We start from the raw sequence: 23,017 nt of genomic DNA, 5'->3' as shown, positions 1-23,017 counted from the left end.
CTGCGAGGCCTAATTTGTTATATTCTTCTATTAGCTTCCACGTCATGTAACGCAAGTCGTCATGATCCTGAGCGATCAGAATTTGGTCATCAGCGAAACAAAGTCTAACAATAAAACACTGAAAACGTTAGTTTTCTATACTTCCACAAAATTTATTACAACTAAGTGACTACAGCTGTTTCGGCAGAGTGCCTTTCTCAAGTGATGTAGTAGCAAGCAAGCAAGCCATTTGATTTAACCCGACCTGTGGGAGATGTTCACCCTTTCGAAAATGTACATTCGGGTGTAACAATTCATTGGGGCGAGGTGTTTTGACCCGGGTAAAAAACAGGGATCACCCCACCTCGCTCCAATGCCCCAGGCCATCCCTTTCCCCCCCATAGCACGCTGATGCGCGATGAGAGCACAACTATCGTAGCCAAATGCTCTTCACTATGGAATCCTGGGTAATAAGATTCCATGTGGTACCCTAATCGAATGCAAAAAACTAGGCCAGCGTGATGCGCTCTAAGCCTTTTATCTTCTTAATTACTTATCCGCGGAACTAAAATTGCTTTCTTGCTTGGGCTCCAAGCCATTGTACCAGGCCCAATTGGGCTCAGTCCAATGGCTTGGCGCTCAAGATTTTTTTGTTTTTTTTTTGGTGGCTTACGCCTTTTTATGATTTTTTTGGTTTGTATACTGGTTTTACCTGATCGTCTGTCTGGTATCTTGGATGACTTCTTGGACTACCTTGGTCACTAGTCTGACCAGGTAGTCTTCGTCTGGGAGGATCGCTGTGGTGGCTTGTTGGTTGTTGCCTTGTGTGGCTTTGGCATAGGAGACTCCGGTTACCTGTTGTCGTCTGTTGTGGTGGTCTGCTCCAGGTTGGACATCTTGGGCATCCTCTGTAGCTTGCGGGGTGACTTCCTTTGCAGTTAGCGCAGGTTGCCTTTGTGTCTCTGGGTCTTTTGCACAGCTTCGTGGGGTGATCTTCTCAGCATTTCACACATTTGGGATCTTTGTGGCACGCGTTCTGTGCATGGTGGAAGCCCTGACAGTTGAAGCACTGCGTTGGCCCTGTCGCTTTTCGTAGGTCTTCTACCACTACCTTCATGTGGCACAGATTGGTGATCAGCTTAGCCTTTTCTACGTCCTCGCGATTCAGAGTCAGTACGAACATCGGTAGTTTCCTTTTGGGGCCGGCTTTTGTGGTCATATTCTTAGCTGCTTGGCAGACTATTTGGTGTTGCGCTTCCATCTCTTCTTGGATTTCCTCCTTGGTGGTGTTTGAGGGAAATCCTCTTAAAACCACTTTGGGTTTTATATTCATTTCTACTGGTAATTTAATTACAGGCGGCTTTCTGTGAGGTGTTGCCTGTTGTTCAGGCAGCACGGTGGTTTCTTCGTTTGTTTCCATGTCCTCAGACTCCGAATCGCCAGATCGCCTCAAGGCAGACGTCTCACCATCTGTGTTTTGCTCTGGGGTGGGGTCTGGCTTTTTGGGTCTGCTGGTCCTCGTGACAGTGGTGGGAAATTTTCTTTCTTCTTTTTTGGCTTCGGTTCTTCAGCCGGCGGTGGCTTTTTGATCGCTGGGTCCTTTTTCGGTTCGGGTTTTGTCAGCTTCTCCTGTTGGTGTTGCTTCTCTATCAGTTTCCGAGTTTCTTGCAACTCTTTCAGCAGGTCGTCCATCTGGTTTGACATCTTAGTCATCTCTTTTTTGTCTCTCGATTTCGGCCCTTAGTTGCTCGTTTTCGGTTCTATGCCGGGTTGCCTCTTTTTCAAGCAGTTAAACTTGAAGTTGCTTGGACATCTCATTAACATGCCTCATGTACGGGCAGTTAAGTCCTCCTAGCCCTTTTCGTTCTTCCTCTCTCTGCCTCGCAGGGGGTTTCATTTTCCGTGTCCTCGGTGTCGGTGTCTTCTTCGGAGTCTTCCTCGGATTTCATCTCGGTTTCCTCTTCACTTTCCTCTGTTTGATGTTCCTGTAAGGGTAAGATCCACTTTGCGTGGATCCTCATGTGTTGGCGGAGTGGCCATGGGGGGGGGGGGTGATCGAGACCTAGCTCGATCAATCGTCTGAGGGAGGAAGTCCTAATTTGGACGAACCTTTTTTTTTCGCCGCCTGGCCCGACGCCAGCTCGGCTTCAGGGTTGGTTTCCCTGCATCTATCGCGGTAGTTCTCGTACCCAGACAGAACTAGGTACGGGATTCTCTTGATGTTCTCGTTCTACTGACCTAGGGGCCGGGGCTGCCCGATGTAGATTCCAAAGAACTACACCTTGCAGTGTCGATACCCTTACGGAGGCACAGTAGACATCCCGTAACGGGCTCACGTCGAGCCCGTTATTGCTTTTTCCGCTAACCGATGTCTAGCTGCGGCGTCTCAGAGAATTCAATAAAATCAAATTCCCTAAGTTTCACCACATCCAGTCAATCGGCCTTTGCCTCTCCTTCTCGCCTCAGAGAGTGAGAAGCGCTCCACTGCTGTCTTGCTTGCATTCAAGACTGAACTGAAAAGTTCACAGTCAAGCCACTCCTACTTCGTTGGCTGTTGTCGCTGTTTTCCGCTCCGCTGCTGGCACGTCTTGTTCCTCCGGTGTCTGACACCGGAATTTCAAGTGGTGTAGTTTACAATGTGTTTGCCTTTTTAAGTCTTTAACTGAAGAGGTTGAGGAGTGGGGAGCTGTTTGTCTCGAGTTGGTCATTCAGAATTATATCCGTATTTTTCAATTTATTAATTTCCATAGATTCTAAAAAAGATAGCTTAAGGCCTTTATTTTGAATATGCAGAATTTTAAACTCTTCATTGAAATAATGATTATGATCTAGAAGGTGAAGTGCGTATGTAGAAGTGTCTGTTTTTCTATTGTTGAAAGCCCTTTTGTGTTCTGCTATCCGTTTGTCAAAGGTTCTGCCAGTTTGACCGATGTAAGTTTTCGGACAGTCACCACACGTTATTTTGTACACACCACTCTGTAGTTGCTTTCTCTTTCGGCTTTTATTGTTCTTAATATATTTGCTTAAGTTGTTATTAGTTCTGAAAGCTGGTGTTACTCCTTTCTTTTTTATGTACGAGTATCTGGCTATTTTTATTGTTATCTTGCCAGTGTATGTGAGAGAGCAGAAGGCACTGGGTTCTTTCTGTGGTGGTGGATACACTAATTTCAGGGCTTTCTTATGGAGTTTTTGGTTTAAAATTTTGTTAACTGTTTGTTCGTTATAGCCATTGTTTACTGCTATTTGTTTAATGATGTTTAGTTCTATCTCGAAGTTATTTTTTGTCATGGGAATTTCTTCATATTAAGAACAATAAAAGCCGAAAGAAAAAGCAACTACAGAGTGGTGTGTACAAACTAACGTGTGGTGACTGTCCGAAAACTTACATCGGTCAAACTGGCAGAACCTTTGACAAACGGATAGCAGAACACAAAAGGGCTTTCAACAATAGAAAAACAGACACTTCTACATACGCACTTCACCTTCTAGATCATAATCATTCTTTCAATGAAGAGTTTCAAATTCTGCATATTCAAAATAAAGGCCTTAAGTTATCTTTTTTAGAATATATGGAAATTAATAAATTGAAAAATACGGAAATAATTCTGAATGTTGTTAATTGGGAAGTCAAAAAATGTTGTTAATTGGGGTCATCGAGCATTTCGATCCTGCTAAAAGTGATATCACATCTTACGTGGAGAGACTTGAGTAGTTGTTTTTATGTAATGTAGTGGAGAAAGACAAGGAAGTTCCATTATTGATTACTTTAATTGGTGGAGAAGTTTACAGTGTTTTAAAAGACTTATTTGCACCAGAACTATCAAGTTCAAAAACATTTTTGAAAAGTTAAAAACCGTTCGGTCTGAACATTATAGTCCAAAGAGGTTAATTATTGCTGAAAGGTATAAATTTTACAACATAAGTCAAGAACCTACAGAGGATATTAAAAGTTTTTTGTCAAAACTAAAAAGTGTAGCTCAATATTGTAAAGGGCCTAGCCGGGTAAGATGATGAAAAGTGGATTCGAATTGCATATTGGTCAACGTTTAGCACATATAGAGAAACTCACTTTCTGAAATTTTTAGCCCCCTTAGGTTTTCACGTGACCCACCTAGAGCCTAATTAGGCTTTTTATGTTTTTATTTTTTATCTCATCCGCATCGAGAGCTAGCGAAAAACTTTAAATAAAAATGTTGTAAGTGTCAAAAAGTTCTGTCCGAAAATTTTTTTTTTAATTTTTGGCGGGAAATTAAAATTTTAGGACGATTTTAAAATTTTAAATCAGCATAAAAAAATAACTAAGGCATTCGTTCTCACGAAAAAAAATTATAACGTGAATTTTTGCATAATGTTTCACCTTGAATTTTTTCATATTTTTAAAATTGGTGAAACATACTTTTAAAAATAAAAAACCGCATTTTTTCGCTTTTTGATACAATTTTATACAGAGTGTTTAAAAAAGGTAACACCGTCACTAGGATAGGTAAAAACTGAAAAATAATTGGGGTTTGCCTAATAAAACATTTTTGTAATGTCATCCATTTTCAAGATACAGGGCGTTGAAGAACACAAAATTTTACACATTTTTTACGATTTTGCCGAAACTACTGGCAACATTGTAATAAAATTTGGCAGGTTTTAAGAGGTAGTTATTGTTCATTTTTTGACATACAATTAAGAATTTTATATTCATCTTTGGCGCGCAGACGAGGAATGTCTGAACTTTTTAAAGAAAAAAGATAGTACGCCACTGACATATTTAAAATTAATAATAATTTTTGAATTCCTCGTCCAATTTCGGACAAAAAAAGCTTTCTAGCCTTTTTTTTCATAGGACGCGCCGTTTTCATGCAAACAATAAAATATTTTAACGCTTCCAAAGTATTGGAATTAAGTTTTTCTATGGATGTACATAATATACCCTATTCCACGAACATACGCCTGTTTTGGATTACTTCGACAACGAATATTTTACTGTGCAAAATAAGAAGAACGAAAGTAAATTGCAAATTACATTGTTGTTTATTGGAATAATTATTAGCGCCATTTACTTTCGTACTTTTTATGTTGCACAGTAAAATATTCGTTGTCGAAGTAATCCAAAACAGGCGTATGTTCGTGGAATGGCCCATATGAGTGTAATGTAGATGTATAGAAACTTACATAGAAATTCGAATACTTTGTATTGTAAGGATTAAAATATTTTATTTTTGCATAAAAATGGCGCGTCATATGAAAAAATGGGAAGATAGATTTTTTGTCACAAATTGAACGAGGAATTTAAAAATGACTGTTAACTTGAAATATGTCAGTGGCGTACTATCTTTTTTTCTTTAAAAAGTTCAGACCATTACCCGTATGCGCGCCAATGATGAATATAAAATTCTTAATTGTATGTGAAAAAATGAACAATAACTACTTCTTAAAACCTGCCAAATTTTATTACAATGTTGCCAGTAGTTTCGGCAAAATCGTAAAATTTTGTGGTCTTCAACCCTGTATCTTGAAAATGGATGACATTACAAAAATTTTTTATTAGGCAAACCCCAATTATTTTTCAGTTTTTTACCTATCCTAGTGACGGTGTTACCTTTTTTAAACACGCTGTATAAAATTGTATCAAAAAGCGAAAAAAAAGCGAAGAAATGCGGTTTTTTATTTATAAAAGTACGTTTCACCAATTTTAAAAATCTGAAAAAATTCAGGGTGAAACATTATGCAAAAATACACGTTATAAATTTTTTTCGTGAGAACAAATGTCTTAGTTATTTTTTTATACTTATTTAAAATTTTAAAATCGTCCTAAAATTTGAATTTCCCGTCAAAAATAAAAAAAAAATTCGGACAGAACTTTTTTATTTACAGTTTTTCTCTAGTTTTCAATGCGGCTGAGATAAAAAATAAAAACATAAAAAGCCTAAAGAATTAGGCTCTAGGTGAGTGACGTGACCACCTAGGGGGCTAAAAATTTCAGAAAGTGAGTTTCTCTATATGTGCCAAACGTTGACCTATAGGGTAGGTGGGGGCAAATGTACGCATTTTCTATATTTTCATCTCTAGTGAATCTCCTAATGCTTGAATTGGCACAGAGTATAGATGAAAGTGAAATTGATACATTTTGTAATCATATTAGGCAAATGGAAATTCTTCATTATTTTTGTAGTGTTGATAACTTTTTGAAAAAAAAATGTAAATGCGTACCTTTGCCCCACCCAATGGGGCCAAAGTACGCACATGCGTACTTTTGCCGATTTGAGACATTTTGCAATTGAGACAAAATTAGCTGATAGAATATCAAGCTCAACTTGATATTCACTTTGAAGATTGACTTGAAACATGCATTTGCCAAGTATACCTCACTGGGGGCAAAGGTACGCACTGCGAACGTTTGCCCCATTCCAACGTTAGCAGTGCGTACCTTTGCCCCATTTGTGTGAGTACTTTTGCCCCATCCGGCAACCAATAATATATCTAACCTCAATATGAAACTATGCACATATGAACTTCAAACTGTCATGTAGAAGAAGACTTCTAACAATAAACTTTCAACATGCCTAACCAATAATAATCTGAGTTTGAAAGATTAAGAATTAGAATCAATCAATTTTTAAGAAAAATTAGATCAAGAGGTACAAAAATAATTTTTACCTCATTTTTGTTGTTGTGTTCGCCCTGATTGCGCCAAAGTTTCTCATCCAATGCTACTGAGTAGTACAAACATATGCCACAAGATGTTGTTGCCAACATATAAGAAGTTACTGAAAAATGTAAGTGCGTACCTTGGCCCCGTGCGTACTTTTACCCCCACCTACCCTATGCAATTCGTATCGAGTTGGGGGCACTTTTCATCATCTTACCCAGCTAGGCCCTTTACAATATTGAGCTACACTTTTTAGTTTTGACAAAAAACTTTTAATATCCTCTGTAGGTTCTTGACTTATGTTGTAAAATTTATACCTTTCAGCAATAACTAACCTCTTTGGACTATAATGTTCAGACCGAACGGTTTTTAACTTTTCAAAAATGTTTTTGAACTTGATAGTTCTGGTGCAAATAAGTCTTTTAAAACACTGTAAACTTCTCCACCAATTAAAGTAATCAATAATGGAACTTCCTTGTCTTTCTCCACTACATTACATAAAAACAACTACTCAAGTCTCTCCACGTAAGATGTGATATCACTTTTAGCAGGATCGAAATGCTCGATGGCCCCAATTAACAACATTTTTTGACTTTTGTGTAGATTCTTTCTGTGGCTCGTTGCCTAATATGTTGTGTATTTAATAAGGCACAGAGTGACAAACGTAATTATAAAACAGATACAAACAATTACATTTTAGCAATAGCCGTGTAGACTTCGCAAGCTACCTTGTAACATGAACATAACCTCACTGACACACCGTAGTGTCTCCAATTCCGATGTCGGGTTAATATACAAAATAATAAACAAAATCAAAGAAGATGTTGTATATGTCCACCTCCAACATCTCTACATAAAGTAACTCTCCTTGTCATTGATTCTATTACATTGTTTAAGATTGACGGAGTATTATTTAATTCTTCAATATGATTAGTTATTCTTTGTTTAAGATCTTCCAAATCCGCTACAGGAGTTTTAAAAATCAAATTTTTTAAATATGGCCACAGAAAGAAATCACAGGGAGTCAAATCACAGGATCGAGGGGGGAATATAATAGGTGTATTTAAACTAATGACCCTATTGTCGAAAAAGTCCATAATATAATTCAAATTTTGCAGCGTTGTATGAATTCGAGCTCCGTCTTGCTGAAAATATCCTTCTGTTAATTCATCATCCATCAACTGATTTATAAATGGAGTTAAAATTTCTTGACGGTATCTTTCAGCATTTAGAACCCCTTCAAAAAATATGGGTCCTACAATACGTCGCTTGCTTATAGCAGCCCAGACTCCAAGTTTCTGTGGATACAAAGGAGTTTCAACAAAATAATGTGGGTTATCTGCACTCCACATCCTCATATTTTGAGAATTTGTGTATCCAGAAAGGTGAAACCAACATTCGTCAGTAAAAAAAGTTTTGCTTAATACATCACCATTATTACTGAGATTGTCCAGATACCAATTACAGAAGCCTAGCCTTTGGGGATAGTCGTTAACGGCGAGTTCATGGAAAGCTTGTAAACGATACGGATAAAAATGCAAATCTTTCTTAAGAATACGCTGGCAAGTTCCATATGAGAGATCTGTCTGTTGACGTAAATGCCGAATTGATGTATGCGGTTGATCTACAATAACTGCTCTGACCAGTTCGACGTTTTCTTCAGTTCGCACTTTAGGCCTGCCTGCCCCTGGCTTGTGACTTACACTTCCCGTTTCTCTGTAAACTTTTACAACTTGACGAAGAGTTTTGCAAAACACGTTATAAGGAACTGCAACATTGGGAAATTCTTCACTAAATTCTGCAAAGGCGTCTCGGTTGAAGTAAACCCATTCTCCGTTAATTTTTTGACCATTTCTCAAATATATTTCGAGCATAGATCGCTTTTGTTCATGCGTGAAAACCATTTTTATTAATAATAATTTTGTGTAGAGTCTAGTAAAACTTGAAAGTCAAAGTTGACGTATGTACACTGACACTGACAAGTGTCTGTCAAAGTTGACATAAAATGGAAAGTTTATCCGAATTAAGAATCGACATGTACTGTATAGCTATCTCTGTCGTTCAGAGCCACCTTTGATCCCAATAATTTTGGATCACTCGTTATAATTAAAAAATAAAGATTACTGTAAACACGATCTGACTAAATGTTAACGTAGAATTAAGAAATTCGAGACATTAAAAATTACCCATTTTTAAGGTGGTTTCACAATGAAACAGAAAAGAACACCTGGCCCAGATGAAATTCCCAATAAGATAATTAAAAACGGAGGGGAAAAGTTATTAACAAGCATCTATAACCTAATAGTTAGAATATGGGAAGCAGAAGAAATGCCCGAGGATTGGAAAGAAGGCAGAATTATACCAATATTTAAGAAAGGAGAAGTAACAAACTGTAACAACTATAGAGCAATATCTCTACTGAGTACAACATATAAAATTCTAACAGCCCTCATCAAACAAAAACTTACTCAATTCACAGAGAAAAAAATTGGGGCTACCAGCAAGGATTCAGAGAAGGCAGATCCACTACAGATGCGATCCACATAGTTACACAAACAATTGAAAAATGCCACGAACACAGCATAGAACTCCACATCCTCTTCGTAGACTTTTTTTTGTCACTACGATAGGATGTCAACCCGGTTCAACCCCGCGGAGGTTTAAATCCTTTTAGTGATTTTTTTCTTTATGTTTTTATTTATTTTATTTTTTTTTTACTTTTTTTTTATTTTTTAAATATTTTTTTACACATATTTTACAAATACCTATAACTAATTACAATAATATTTTACTATCCGACAAGAAAGATACCAAACAGTCAAAAATTTTCTTTTTATTCAGTGACAGAATAAAGAGAATATTTACAGGGAATGGGATGTTCTGGTCTATAATTCTTTTAATTATGTGACTTCAGACTCTTCGTAGACTTCAGACAAGCCTTTGACTGTATTGGAAGAAATAATTATTTATTGAAATGAAAAATCAAGATATACCAGCAAAATTAATCAGATTAACAAAAATGACCATGGATGGAGCTAGAGCTAAAGTAACAACAGAAGAAGGTAGCACAAAATAGAAACAGGAGTGCGACAAGGTGATTCCCTGTCAACCACATTATTCAACATAGCAGTAGAAGGAACAGTCAAGGCCAGCAAAATTAAAGGAACTATAGCCCACTCCTCAACACAAATAGTTGCATATGCAGATGATTTAGTTTTTATGGGAAGAGACAAGGACAGTTTAAAAGAAGCAGTAACAATCCTGGCAAAAGAAGCACGGAAAAGAGGTCTAGAAATTAACGAAGGAAAAACAAAATATCTATTCTGCTCTAGAAGAGAAGATAACAGGACGACGGAAATCAAAATAGAAAACTACACTTTTGAAAGAGTCCAACAATTTAAATATTTGGGAGTAATAGTGAATGGCCAAAACAAGAGAAGTGAAGAAGTAACGGAACGAATACTAGCAGGCAACAAAACATACTGGAGATATCATAGGCTTATGAAGGACAAGAACTTATCCAGAAATACAAAAATGAAAATATACAGCGTTGCAATCAGACCAGTAGTTACGTACGCAGCTGAGACAATGTGCCACACGGAAAAAGATGAAGAAAAATTGAGAATAATCAAAAGGAAAATCCTCAGACGGATTATGGGCCCGATAAGAATGGACAACGGAGAAATGAGAAGAAGAATGAACCATGAACTAAGAGACATAATGAAGGGAGAAGATATACAGTCGAACCCGCTTATTGGAATAGCCTTCGTGCCACGCAAAAGTATTCCTATAACCGAGATATTCTAATAACCGATCATTGGTAGCAAGTAAAAACGTTCCGGGACCTCAAGTTTCTATTCCTTAAAGCGGGATATTCCTTTAACAGGTATTCTAATAAGCGGGTTTGACTGTAGTTAGATTTATTAAAGCACAAAGGCTGAGATGGCTGGGACACATAGAGAGAAGGAAAAACGACCTACTTATTAAGAAGATCACCAGATGGAAACCAGCAACTGAAAGACCAAGGGGAAGACCCAGAGAGAGATGGGAGCACCAGGTCAAGAGAGATATCAAAATTCTGGAAGTGAGAAACTGGAGGGAACTATGCAGATATCGAGATGAGTGGAAGAAAATTGTAACGAAAGCCAAGTCGTTCAACAAACTTTGACAACATACAAGTGGAATGCGGAGTGTTTAACCGCAATAAGCGAATCAGAGAGCTCTAAGTAAGAGCGGCAAACATTCCACCCGGAATGAAAAGCCCTGATGATGATGATGATGATGATGAAGGTAGTGTTTTTATTTCTTGGAGTAGTGTATTTCACTTTCTGACTATATATCAAGCCAATATTAAATAGGAAAGTTTTAGATTCTGAAATACTTTCTTTGAGTTGTATGTTCCTTACCAGTAGAATAAAAAATTAGCGTTTTTACTATATTTAGCTTTTATCTACAAACGCTGGCGTATCTTGTATGCCAGATTTAAGAATTCCGCTGTAAATATATTTAAAATTTTAATTTTTGACCTTGTTTATCAAACCGATCACTGGAACGTGCTTTACAATTGGTTTTAGTTTCGTTATAATCGGAATTCTGAGAAGATCATAAATTTCCAGTAAATTATTTGTTGTTTCCGGTGGTGTACAAAATACGCCTCGATTGTAGTAATGTAAGTACATACATCCTTCAATCGTTTTTTTTGTCAATATGGCACAAAATATATGTCTTTATAAACAATACTTTTTCTCATGTAAAACAATCACATTTCAAAAATGTTTTCATTCGTAATTTTATTTTTCAAGGGATCAGACTCCAGTTTGAAATCCCTATTGGCTTACTGAGAAGGAAATCCAAGCATGCACTGATGCCAAGTAAGGTTTATAACAAACAACTTCAACCGTGACAAACCGAATCATTAAGGCTAAAATTAGCGGGCATAATGTGGATCCATGGGAGAAGATCTGTAGGGTGAAAGAAGATCACCCGGAAACAGTGGGGAAGTTTGCATTGCACCATGTAAGCAGCGTATCCGTGTCAGAGCTTAGAAAGATGTGTGAGATCATTTTCTGAGATACAAACAAACGTTTTGATCCACACAATGGACCAGTAAAGAGAAAGACCAACCTACGGTATGATAGTCACCAAATAAAAATGGTGATTATAAAGACATATTAAAATCTGTTAAGAGAGCTGTGAGGAGTATGGATGCCTCTGAAGTAGTCCGCTCTCTTTGGAGTAGCAAGGACGGCAAACTTCTAATTACATTGGACAAAGATAGAGCAGCCTTGCAAAATATCAAGGCTGCTAAAGGAGCCCAGATGAAATAAAGAAGGTTTTGAGGAACAATTCGGTAAGTGGGAGGAGTTTTACAAGATGGGAGACCTCCGCCTCCTTAAGAGACAGACCCAGGCCACGACTGTAGACTACATATACCCTAGTACCCTACTAGTGGAATGACCAAATCCAAAATAAGCGAGAGGAATGCTTAAGACGCAGGCGAATAGCACAAAGGCACAGGAACCAAGAAGAACATAAAAAGGCATATAAGAGAGCCAAAAAAGAATATTCAGGTATAACTGTTACAGAGTTCTAAATTATAATATAACATAACAAAGTGGTTTGAGAAAAAATAATTCTATGAGTAGTACAGTTACAAAAAAGAAAAAAAATAAGATAACATATAGGTCAGTACAAATACAAACAGAAGATAACACATAAATCAATTCGGAAATGTTCCAAGGTATAACGGTTTTGAGGTATTTAATACATACAGGTCATGTAACACCAATCACAATACAAAAGCTCTGGCCGAAAGTATTAAAAGGTTAAAAAGTTAGGGAAGAAATATGATTTTTAAAGCGGGAAACTGATATATTAAAAATTTCAAGGTTATTTTTTTAAGTACATAGTGAAATTAAAAGGGCTAAACACACATGTTGGCAGGATTTGTGTACCGCGCTGAAGAAGACATATGGGGCGAAGCATATAAGATTGCCACGAAAAGTCTAAGGTTTGAGTCCCCATATAACCTTTGTGCAAAACGAAAGATGGAAATAGCGAACACTCTATTTTCAAGGAAGCCTGACAACACATTCCTATGGATAGACAATAATATTAGACCTGCAGAGTTCACTACTGAAGAGATCATACAAGCAGCAGAAAGTATAAAGGCAGGAAAAGCACCGAGTCCAGATAAAGTAACGCCAGAAGCAATAAAACTGGTAGTAAAAGAGAAACCCGAAGTGATTCGCAAAGTATTCAATCAATTGTTGAACACGCAAGAATTCCCAGATAAACTGAAGTTGGCGAGACTCGTATTATTACCAAAACCAGGAAAGAACCCAGACGAAGCCAACTCATATAGACCTCTTTGCTTACTAGATTGCATAGGAAAATTATATGAAGGTCTTATAAAGAAAACGTCTTGAAGACAAATTTGAAGTTCTGGGAAAAATTTCAGATAGAATGGGATTTAAAATTAAGAGCTATTAATGGGATTAACAGGTTTTACAGTTATGACGAAATTAGAGCATTTATAAATATCAATACACTGGAAGAACGTCGTTATCACCATGATTTGAAAATTCTGTATAGTTTGTTAAATGGAACAGCAAATAGTAATTATTTATTGTCTAAGGTTGGTTTTAAAGTTCCTTCATACAGTACTCGAAATGCAGTTGAAACCACTTTTCATGTACCATTTCATCAATGTAATTATGGCCTCAATGAACCTATAACTAGAATGTTACGTCTAGCAAATCAAAATACTGAGAGGCTTAATTTTATTTCCACACGTAACCAATTTATATGCGACTTGCAACAAATTAATATTGCCTCTTAATTGTTTTGTTATGTACACCTTTACCAGTCTGTTTCTAATTTGTTCTGTATGTAATTTATTTCTTTAAACTATTTTAACTACATAAACTTACGTGCATAGAAATCGGCCCGCCTAAAAATTTGGTCATTTTTGAAGTCTCGTATTTCCTAAACTTGTTGGCCGATTTAAGTAATTTTTTTAATATGTTATAGCCTTATTCTTCAGTAATATCGCTGTAATAATATTATTGCTAAACAGGTAAGTGTTATTTTATACCGGGTGTAACAATGATAGTGTGTTTTTTCCTCAAAGTTCGAACACCCTGTGGAATATTCTAGCGTATATAAAATATTGAAATTAAAACTCAACTGTAGCCTTAGGTTTTCTTAACATTTTGCTTTTTGATTCATTCGCTTATGTTGGATAATAAAAAAAGTTAGGTATTTTAACAACTAGCAACGTTCTTCATCAATACAGGGTGTTTCAAAATAAGTGCGACAAACTTTAAGGGGAAATTCTGCATGAAAGATAATGACCGTTTCATTTATTAACATATGTCCGCAACTGCTTCGTTTTCGAGATACGGGATGTTGATTTTTTTTACAAACTGACGATTTATTTACTGCTCTAAAACCGGTTGAAATATGCAAATGAAATTTGGTGGGTTTTAAGAGGTAGTTATTGCGCATATTTGACATACAATTAAGAATTTTATATTCACCATTGGCGTGCATACGGGTCATATTACCCGTATGCACGCCAATGGTGAATATAAAGTTCTTAACTGTATGCCAAAAAATGCGCAATAATTACCTCTTAAAACCTACCCAATTTCATTTGTATATCTCATGCCGTTTTAGAGCAATAAATAAATCGTCAGATTGTACGAACAAATTCAACATCCCGTATTTCTGAAAAGAAGCATATGCGAACATATAATTATAAACCTAACAGTCATTATTTTTTCATGCACAATTACCCCTTAAAGTTTGTCGCACTTATTTAGAAACACCTTGTATTGATGAAGAACATTGCTAGTTGTTTAAATACCTAACTTTTTTATTATCCAACATAAGCGAATGAATCAAAAAGCAAAATGTTAAGTAAGCCTAAGGCTACAGTTGAGTTTTAATTTGAATATTTTATATATGCTAGAATATTCCACAGGGTGTTCCGAACTTTGAGGAAAAAACACACTATCATTGTTACACCCGGTATAAAATAACGCTTACCTGTTTAACAGTAATATTATTACAGCGATATTGTCGAAGAATAAGGCTATAACATATTTAAAAAATCACTTAAATCGGCCAACAGGCTTAGGAAATACGAGACTTCAAAAATGACCAAACTTTTAGGTGGGCCGATTTCTATGCACGAAGTTTATTATATTTTATGTGTTATATATGACTTATATTTAGTACCTATTCGCGGTGTGCAAGTACTTGGAAAGGGAAACGAGAAACGACCGTGCGCGAGTCGCGGAGAAATATTGCATCTATCTTAAATAATTCATATTGTCAATTGAAATTGTCAAATTGACGTATATTTCATACCTTCTGTCATTGACGCAGAAAAATTATATATTGCTCCACAATATTGATATGATATGCAATTATTATATAAAGGTAAATTTAATTAATTGTATTTTGCTTGCAGTACTGCACTTTAATAACTGATTTTATTTACTACATACAATTGTTTACGTTTGCTAAACATAACCTGCATCTTATTTTTTCTTCTTATTATTTTTTTGGACTATGGTCTTGACAATTATCCAGCAACCAGGACTAATATAATTGGCCAATATAATTAAAAGTGCGAATAAAAGTACAGAGCGTAGAAATAGAGGTCGCTTTGCCGAACTTGCACGGTCCCAATACTAAATTGTTCCAAAATTTGTAAAAAATTGTAACTGTATTGGGCTTGTCCCGTGTAAATAAAAAAAAACAAATAGAAAAAATCTCTGATACTGTAAAAAGGTCAGAAAAAAGATGGGCCATTCTTGTGATGTTCGACGTGAAGAACGCCTTCAACTCTGAAAATTGGCATCACATACTAACGAAGCTCAAAGTGACAGGAGTGTCAGAATACATCATAAATATTATAAATAAATACCTGACAAACATATATTTTAAATGTAGCATATAATACAGACATGAAACTCTCATCAGGAGTACCGCAAGGGTCCGTTTTAGGACCTACTCTATGGAATGTACTGTACAACGGGGTATTAGAAATAGACTACGGGCAAGACACCTACGCCATAGCATATGCAGACGACCTTGCAATCCTAAATATACAATCCTAAATAAACATAAATGGGGATAGATATTGAAGAAAAGGTGACAAGTTGTTACAGAAAAGTCAACAGCTGCATGATAGAGAATGATCTAGAGTTGGCAAGTAACAAAACAGATATAGTAATACTAAAGGGACCAAGACAGACCAAATTTGAGTTTTGATTTAAATGGTAGCATTATAGAACCGAGTAACTGTGCTAAATTTATTTATTTATTTAACGGAAAATCTCCTTTTTTACAATATAAAGATATATAGACATTTTTAACACTAACCTACTAACAAGTAAATATATCACAATAACATATTACCTACATAAAATACTTAAAATATATAAAATACAAAAATTACATAAATACTCCCTCAGTTGGTTCCTAACAAATAAATATATCACAATAACATATTACATTAAATACTCCCTCAATTGGTTTTTAAACCTGGTTTGACTAACTCCCAGCAGATCTGTAGTTTTATTAATTTCATTATCCAGTCTATGAAATCTAGGTATAGGACTATTATATCCGTAGTTGGTATAATGAAAACTAATTGAGAATAATGGTTTATCTCTTAATATTTATAGTGTTTAATTTAAAGTTGATTAGCTCCAACAAATCCGGGCAAGTTATATTACCCTCCAAGATTTTATGAAGAAATAAAAGATCATTAATAATTAAAGTTTTTTCAATAGACAACAACTTTAAATGATTATTTATTCTCTGATAAGAAGAAAATTGAGGCATATGTAATCTCCACCGACAAGTTCTCAAAAACCTATTCTGGACTGCTTCCAAAGATAAAATATGTGATCGATAATGAGGTGACCACACTGGTGAAACATACAATAGGATGCTGCATACTAAAGATAAATACAAAGTCCTGAATGTAGAAACAGAAAATTCTCTAGAGTTTCTAGTTATAAATCCTAAAGTTTTCAAAGCTCTACTAGTAATAGATCTTAAGTGTGAGACAAATGTCAAAGAACTGTCAAAAATTACTCCTAGAACCTTGATTTCACTAATTTTCTCTAAAGGAACAGAATTAATATTATAAACACAATTTACAGGATTTGTTGATCTCAAGAAAGTTATTGTAAAACATTTGCGTGGATTTAAAGACATGGCATTATTGGTAGCCCAATTAAAGTAATTTAAATCATCTTGTAACTTGATACAGTCAGATAATTCAGAAATTTCCATAAATAATTTCAGGTCATCAGCAAATAATAAAAACTTACAATATTTAAAACATGAAGCTACATCGTTAACTAAATATCTGGGCATACACCTTGGTTCAGGTTTGAGAAACACGAAACACCTTACAAATGCAGTTCAGAAGGCTGAACACAGAATCGCTGCTATGACAAAGATTATGCCAAATATAAGCGGACCGAGTAACTGTAAAAGAAAATTGTATCTCCAGGTAGTACAATCCACCCTCCTATATGGAGCACCTGTATGGTTTGAAGCGTTGAGATTCAAAAAATATGAGGAAATATTAACAAGAAGTCAAAAAAAACCCCTCCTGAAGGTAGTAAAAGTGCATACCGGACTACATCGACAATAGCCCTACAGGTGATTGCAGGTACGCTCCCCATTCAATAACTCCTGGCAAAAGAACGTAAGATCACATACGAAAATGATAACAGCCACCTAAGAGGGGTGAAAGTCGAGGTAAGAGAGCAAATGATAAACGAATGGCAACAAGAATGGGAGCAACAGATAGAAAAAGCACAATGGACGAAAACACTAATTCCAGATGTGAAAGAGTGGTACCAATGTAGGTTTAAAAGAACAAATTACTTGTTTACTCAATTCCTCACCGGGCACGGCTCATTCAGTTCTTACACATATCGTATAAGGAAAACTGAAGATGACTTATGTATAGAATGTGGAGTGCGTGACGATGCAGAGCATTGTGTATTCCATTGCAACGTTTTCCATGATAAACAACAAGACATGAGAAGAAAACTAGGTGAGATAACACCAGAAACTATAATGAATGTAGCCCTGCAAAGCAAAGAAAATGTCAACGTGATAGTAGACCTAACAACAGAGATAATAAAAAAAAGGAAATGCGAGAGAAAGCGAGACAAGATGGGAGATGAGAGAGTGACAGAAGACATCATCAAGGATATTTTATCCCTTATTTTACTTATACGTCTTTTTTCTATACACTTTTATCTTTACACTGTTGTATGAATACTTATTTTTATCTTATTTTATTTTAGTTGCGTACACTTATGCTTCCTTTTATTTTAACTTTTTTTATATACAGTCCCTGGCCATATTATTATGACCACCTATGAATTTTTACAAAAATCAACTATTCCACTAGGTATGTTTTGTTTAAAATATGATTTTTAAATCTTAATGTTGTTATGCAATGTTAATGTTATGCATTAACTATAATATATTTAATAATAAACAGCAATAAAATGTTTGAATATATTACATATTTATATTTTTTTAATATTCTGTTGAACTTCTGACCTTAATCAGATGGAAAATATTTGGGAGCTTTTAAAACGAGAAATTTCCGATGAAAAGGTCACTAGCGAAATTGTTTTGATTAAAGAACTAATATATACTAATATATAATTGAAACCACAATGACAAATTGAAGCAAAAAAAATTTAACTGCATTCAAAGTATGCCAAGACGGGTACTAGCGGTAATCAAAATTAGAGGGGCTCAGCAAAATATTAAAAAATGCAAATATGTGATATTTTCAAATGGTTTATTACTGTTTATTTTTAAATATATTACATTTGATAATAAACACCAATAAAACATTTAAAAATATCACATATTTTTATTTTTTCAATATTTTGTTGAGCCCCCTTTAACTTTGATTAGCGCTTGTATCCGTCTTGACATACTTTGAATGCAGCTAAATTTTTTTTGCTTCAATTTGTCATTGTGGCTTCTATGACATATTAGTTCTTCAATCACAACAATTTCAATAGTGACCTTTTCATCGAAAAATTTTCGTTTTAAAAGCTCCCAAATATTTTCCATCTGATTAAGGTCAGAAGTTCAACAAAATATCAAAAAGTATATAAATATCGTCGTCGTCACGGCAAAACTCACTAAGTCCACTTTTGTCAAAATTGAGGTACCTGTCCTAATCGATTCACAATATAAATTTTCATAGTCTGGCAGAAATAACGAAGTCCTAGAAAGTACGTAGAGATGGTTGCTTAAATCACTGAATATGCTTAAGTCCAAAATTGCCATTTTGTTGTCAGGTAGAAGCCACTAAATGTTCGTTTTCTCAGACCTGTTGATTTGGACTTAGTGACTTTTGCCGTGACGACGATGAATGTAATATTTTCAAATGTTTTATTGGTGTTTATTATTAAATATAATATAGTTAATATATAACACTAACATTACATAACAAAATTATATTTAAAAATCACATTTTAAACAAAACGTACCTAGTGGAATAGTTAATTTTTGTAAAAATTCATAGGTGGTCATAATAATATGGCCAGGGACTGTACCCTTCTTTTGTACACAGTACTCAAATGTTTTATTTCTAGAACAAATAAAAGAATAACTACTACTCACAGTCGGCTCCGCCGACATGGAGTAGAGATAGGGTCAGCAGCGGGGCATCCGAACTAACGTTTGTGAAAAATACGTACCGGGTGTCCACGGCTGGAATGAGGGGGTTTTAGTGGGTAGGCAGTTGCGTTTTTATGATTGGTTCGCTCGGCTTCACGGGTGTCTGAATCAGGCAAGCAGACTGAATCCCACACACCAGGGTAGAGGGCAGAACACCAATTTCTTGGGGTGCTTCGGTCCAGCCCGACGGTCTTATGAAGATTTCCTCCTCCTACAAAAAAAAAAATAAACAACTAAGTGTATTTAAAAAAAAATAAACAACACCGTTGTTTCTCTTGTGGTGTATAAAGTACGCTGCGCGTGTACTTATGTTTTAACTTGATGCGTGGGTAGTTACAGGTTAATGCGATAATTGACCATAATTCCAATTGAAAATATGTTCACTTCGATTTCCACTTCGAAAATTTTTCTCGATAACAATAAAATAATTTTTAATGTATCAAAAATAATACGAAATAAATCACATAAAGAATATGAAGTGAAAATCAAAATATCAAATTAATAGTTATTTAACCAACAAGTGTATTAATAAGGGCGATTAACCCTTTGACTGCGGGAACCGCATATTTGCGTAATTTCAGTAGTGCACGAGATGTGCGGGAAACGCATATATGCAACAGGGCTAACCGTTTCGCTGCGGTTAGCGATTATGTGCGTATAGACAAAATATAACGTAAACAAAATATAAAATATATAATGTCATCAGATGGTTTCTGAATGAATGGGCGTGAACCGCCCACCTAAAGTGCCTCGAGCGGGATGAGGTTCCCGCAGTCAAAGGGTTAACAATTGAGATATTTTAAAGCGTGAGCGGAGCGAACGCGTTAATGTTCGAGATTGTTAATCGCCATTTTAATTCACGAGTTCGTTACAAAACTTTTCCGTCGACCATACTTTTCAGAAATAAAGATATCTTAGTTTAAATTAATTAAGTGCTCTGTGATTGGCAGTGACCTGTGGTGTAGGCAACCAAACATATCTATACCTATTTAGATTCCCACTAAAAAATTTAAAATCAAGCAGCCGCTGTTATTAGAAAATGTGTTAGACTTAAATATTTTGTCAAAATGCTATACAGCAGATAATCATTTATCAATAACTTTCTTTAATTTCAGTAATTGTACTATGTCGAATATTAATGTTTACAATAATAAAACTACCACTAAAGAAAATTAAACTTTGAATAAAGTTAATGAAAGCTGAAAAAATTGTTGTTTATAGTTAAGTAAATAAAAATGTATGCAAGCAATGTATGTTGTGTTGCCTATAATAAAATCGTTCATTAATAGAAAATCATTCATTAATAGGGGTCATTAATCAATGATTTTGAGGGTGTTAAAATTGATCATAAATGGACGGTCGACGGAAAAACGTATTTTTAACTGATGGTCCCTGACCAAATTATTATGGCCACTAATCATCATATTCAAAAATGTTATATAAGCCTTTTATTTTGGCATAAATTTAATAGAGGCCTAATTATGGTTGATTATGATTTAGTAGTAATGGCAACAGTGTTGCCTTTTTCATACCTAAAATATTTTACTCTTAAACTTTTTCTTAAAAAAAAAAGAAACGTGAGGACATCATCAGTGCTCTAGTCAACCTTTTTATTTATATAATATATCGCACCCTCAGTGCAAGACTGCAGTAACTCAAAATTTTATGAAAATGAAGTAATCATGAAATTTGATTGTAAACATGCATATTTATCCCCTGTAAAACTTTAGTAACTTTCAAATGCTTAATGGGCTAAATATTACAACAACAACAGTTTAACTATTTTACGTTTTTGAACATAAGTTCCGTGTAAAACTGTTGTAACTCTAATGTAACAGAGTTACAACAGTTTTGCACGGAATATTGCAACGGATTAGATAACAAGCAATGAAAAAAGTAAGATATTTGCTATTTTAATATCTATATCTGTGGTGTTTAATTTTAATATACAGCGCGTCTACGTAATCCATTAACGGCTGAGACAATAAACAAAGATTTTCGAGACCAATCTATTCATGTAAATTTTATATCCTTTGTGTGATATTATATTTATTTTCCATAAGATGTGTGCGATGTCATTTGACCATTTATTTGTAAGATTGGATTAAAACCACATAAATTAAGACTAATTATTTACGACCAAAAAGTATTTTTCTCATGAAAGGAAAAACAGTTATCTTAAAACTTGTGTATTGACAATACTGAGAGGTCAAAAATATCTATTCTCAGAAAACTTGCCAAAGAACAGCCAAAAATTCAAATGGCCAAAAGAAAGATTTGGTATACTTATGCCATAGTTTTTATAAAAATATTTTGGCACAAGATGATGTACGAGAAGAGGACAACATCTACGGTAAAACCTGTCAGCAACGGCCACTAAAAATGAAAGAACTATTGGCAGATATAGAAAGGTGGCCGGTATTGCCAGTTTTTGTAGTCTAGATATACATAATTATTGGTTTGGGGAATTTTTAAACTGGCCGTTAGTAGAGGTGGCCGATGTTCGCAGGTGGCCGGTAACACAGGTTTTACTGTAAAAGTAAATGTGTCTACACTTTTTACAATTTTCTCCGTGCAAAACTATTGTAACTTTGAAATTCTAATACTAAATGTGTAGTGCAATTAACAATTTTTTCCATGCAAAAGTGTTGTAACTTTAAAATTCCTAATTTTTTTTGCATTAATATTATTTTATTTAAATTTCTATTTTTGATTAATGTAGTATAGGCTGAAAAGCATGCAAAATCATAATTAAATGTTAATTTGTCTTAAAACTTGTGTCTTATTTCACCGATATTAGCACGAAAATAAACAAAATCGTCTTTATCTCGAAACTTACTTATTTTGACTTACTGCAGTCTTGCACTGAGGGTGCGATATACAGTGATGAGCACGCTAATAACCGGCAGAATAATGCAAACGATGGAAAACACATGAAGTTGTGAGATAAAACAAATGAAACCGATAAAGGACCCCACAGAAACCTTATGGGAAATGGCTCTCTGTCAAATGCTCTGAAACTGGTTTCTCGTAGTCCTTGATGTGTAGTCCACAAAAGACTCAATGGGCGCGTAGCTCCAAAAAACATAGTTTTAAGATATAAGCCTCTGAAGTTATAAGTACAGTGAGGACATTTGAGTTGAAATAAATTCATTTTCTCGAGAATGGGTGACTCTGGAAATAAATTACGAATCAGGTCGTTTTTATTTTTAAATTATAATTTTTTGACATATACAGGGTGGTGAATTGCAAAACGGGCCATAGGAAACTCAATGTAAAATTCTAAACTGTTGAATTCCTGCTTCCCTAATTATTCTACATCAAAAGACATGAGACACTATTTGTAGAGGATTTAAATCTTTATTAAAAACAATAGTTGTTAAGAGGATCGGTACGTATTTTCGGCTGCAACGCTATTCAAATGGGGATTCATTTTTTTCGAATCCTGAGAAAACTAATAGGTATTTTTGAAAAATTTAAACGCAGAATGAAAGATTACGTTATTAGCGAGGGCCGAAAGTCCCTAAGAACTTCTATAATGTTTATTTTAATAAGTTACAGGGGTGAAAAACTAAGAGAAAATTTAGTGTGACTTTTAATTTCAAATATCTCATTCAAAATAAACTTTTTATTTATTCTAAGGGACTT

The 23,017-nt window shown here is 35.0% G+C and overlaps 1 long non-coding RNA gene across 1 annotated transcript; it reads right to left on the bottom strand.

The window, feature by feature from the left end:
- Positions 1-5,818: 5,818 nt before the first annotated feature.
- On the bottom strand, positions 5,819-6,772 carry LOC126892443 (uncharacterized). The gene is made up of 2 exons (XR_007700834.1): positions 6,222-6,772; positions 5,819-6,180 (listed from the first exon to the last, which is right to left on the bottom strand). It is a non-coding gene; the product is annotated as an uncharacterized LOC126892443 (long non-coding RNA).
- Between the last annotated feature and the right edge of the window lie 16,245 nt (positions 6,773-23,017).

Source organism: Diabrotica virgifera, chromosome 9 (genome assembly GCF_917563875.1).
Source record: "Diabrotica virgifera virgifera chromosome 9, PGI_DIABVI_V3a".
Taxonomy (NCBI): Eukaryota; Metazoa; Arthropoda; class Insecta; order Coleoptera; family Chrysomelidae; genus Diabrotica; species Diabrotica virgifera.
The sequence above is the reverse complement of the archived record's forward strand: the minus strand, read 5'-3'. Positions and strand labels throughout refer to the sequence as shown.